The sequence below is a fragment of the Lepisosteus oculatus genome, chromosome 3 (assembly GCF_040954835.1).
Source record: "Lepisosteus oculatus isolate fLepOcu1 chromosome 3, fLepOcu1.hap2, whole genome shotgun sequence".
NCBI classification, from domain to species: Eukaryota; Metazoa; Chordata; class Actinopteri; order Semionotiformes; family Lepisosteidae; genus Lepisosteus; species Lepisosteus oculatus.
In genome coordinates this window covers 44,949,962-44,952,434 of record NC_090698.1, presented here as the reverse complement: position 1 = coordinate 44,952,434, position 2,473 = coordinate 44,949,962, and the positions used below count along the sequence as shown (strand labels likewise).

The 2,473-nt window shown below is 41.2% G+C and overlaps 1 long non-coding RNA gene across 1 annotated transcript; it reads right to left on the bottom strand.

Annotated features, from left to right (window-relative positions):
* Positions 1-440: 440 nt before the first annotated feature.
* LOC138237850 (uncharacterized) lies at positions 441-2,042 on the bottom strand. Its single transcript, XR_011189161.1, has 3 exons — positions 1,379-2,042; positions 1,218-1,270; positions 441-637 (listed from the first exon to the last, which is right to left on the bottom strand). It is a non-coding gene; the product is annotated as an uncharacterized lncRNA (long non-coding RNA).
* Positions 2,043-2,473: the final 431 nt, after the last annotated feature.

Here is a 2,473-nt window from a genome sequence, read left to right as displayed (position 1 = left end):
AAGAGATCTATTGAATCAGTCAAAAGAAAATAGCCAGATACTTTCTGGGATTGAAAGGAATTTCCTATGCCGACAGGTTAAAAGAACTCTCGGAAGGACCCATTCAAGTATTCAAAATCTTCAAAGGCATTGATAGACAGAGTTAACGCCATAGACATCTTCATAATAAACAGTAAATCAAACTTGGGAGTAAAAGTAGAAACTAAAAAGGAAGTGCAACTTCAGCAACTTAACTTAGACTGACGTTAGTGGCAGAAATTAGTTCAAGAAATAACTATAACATTACAATACATACAGTACAGAAAGGGTGGGGAATAAATGTAAGTACAGTAATACCACTGCATTTATGTTTCCATGATGTGCTTGAACAAGTACTGGGAGCAACATTCTAAGGCATATGAGCCACAGGCAATACATAAAGAATAGAGAAGCAAGGTCAATTATGATTTCAAAATAACGACTTTATTAAGCACTTGAAACCACCAAGAAACAGCAGAGAATAGTATAAACACAAATAACACAAGTTCTGTCTTTTCTGATGTCTTCACTGTGATGTTTCATTCTCCACCATTAAGTCTCTTCTTCCACTTGGGAGAGTTGGTAAAGGTGGAAGTTGGCACCAGGATAGACAGACGGGCTGGGTGATCATGTGCATGAAGCATACAGAATACAATACGTCCATCAATCAGTCAAGCAACATCACTGGGAGCCTCAAGCTCCAGCCCACCTGCATTTAATTAAGGGTGTACCAGAACAGGCCTGCCACAGTACTTTCATTTTTCATCTTTCACACAATTCAGTAATGACTTTAATTCATTCACTGATTATGAATAACAGACATTGACAAAAATAAAGTAGTTTTTAATTAGTAAGTGATACCTTTAAATACATTGGAAGCTAAATATATTCCAGATTAGTTTTTTGTGCTAAGTACTATAAATTTAAAAAGAATAACCTAAAAAATGCATTGGTAGAAATGTATTACAATATTTAATAATCTGTAAGTTTCTAGAGCACATACTACATGGAATATTCATTTTAACAAAATAAACAGTCCGGCTGTTAATGATGTATATTGTCCCCTGTTAAGTGTTTGTGAATGTATTGTGATTTTATAAATTTTAGACCTACATTTTCAATTTAAAGGAAATGAAATGTTTCTGTTTTAAAATTAGAGCTGTACTGTAAAATACAGGACCGCAGACCACAGACAGTACCTCTTGCTCAAAGTCGGTGCTTCAGGGAAGACAGCAACTGCTGTCCAAAGTGTCTGAAATGACAAATCTCTGCATGAGACTCATTGCACCACGGAGTTGCAAAGCTGGCTCCTTGAAGGAAATCACCATCTTACCCGTCTACGAAAAGAGCAAGCTTGTACCTGGTTTCCTGGGAGGCGTCTTGTGCCAGCCAAGTGGCAGCAGGCAGGATGCAGCTGGTGAGTTCCCTGGGGAGATTACGTGCGCCCATCCTCTCCACCAGGACCTGGGGTGCTATCTGCTTGTGTGTTCTCATGTGTTTCTGGTGTGAGTGTGCACGTGTCCATGTCTGTGTGTCTGTCCTGTGACGGACTGGTGACAAGTCCAAGGTTTGGCCTGATTTACACCCACTGTTTGCAGAAATAGGCTCCAGCTAACTCATGACCCTAAACTGGAGAAAGTGGTTAGAAAATGAATTGATATTAGCATTGTTGTAAACATTCTTTATTACATGCTTTGATTTCAAGCTCCGTGAAAAGTAAATGACCCTTCACAGCTCCTGAAGTCAGACCCAAAGATTCTGGGTATTATTCTATGCTGTATATTTCTGCCCTCACCTCAGACCTCCATTCAGCAGTGCGTTGATTGCACGAGCAGGGGTACATGAAGGATGAATGTGTTGGATTCTCCGGCTTTGTGCAGCAGCACCTTAACTGTGTTGCCCAGTTCCGGGTCCATCCCTCTCTGCAGGAAGGTGAACATGTCTCTCAGACACACCACTGCCATCCTAGACACAGCTGATCGCAAGTTCTTCACCTGGGGAAAGGCAAACCACCGCCAGCACTGCAGAGCCTCGTCTGTACCCCTCTCTTGAACCATTCTCTATAAATGGTTCAGAATGGATACAAAAACAGTGAAAAGCAATCATACAAATGAACAATTAATATTTTGGAGAGATCACACCTCCTGCACGAGCGCCTGGGAGACATTGTGCAGTCTGCTCATCAGGATGGCGGGGTGATGCTGGAACAGACACCTTATGAAGGTCAGTCCGTCAACCTTCCTCTCCCTTAATTCAGTGAAAGGAAAGAAATATATCAACCAGGACAAAGAAAGAGGTCTAACTGTATAAAGCTATGGGCAACAAGGTCTGTATTTTCACTAGTCAGAACTGTATTCAAAGAAAGCGGAATAGTTGGATGCTGATTGTACTGCTTTATGCATACCAGTCGTCAGAGGCCAGAAACTGAAGGCTCTGGGTGAGGGCCAGCTCGAAG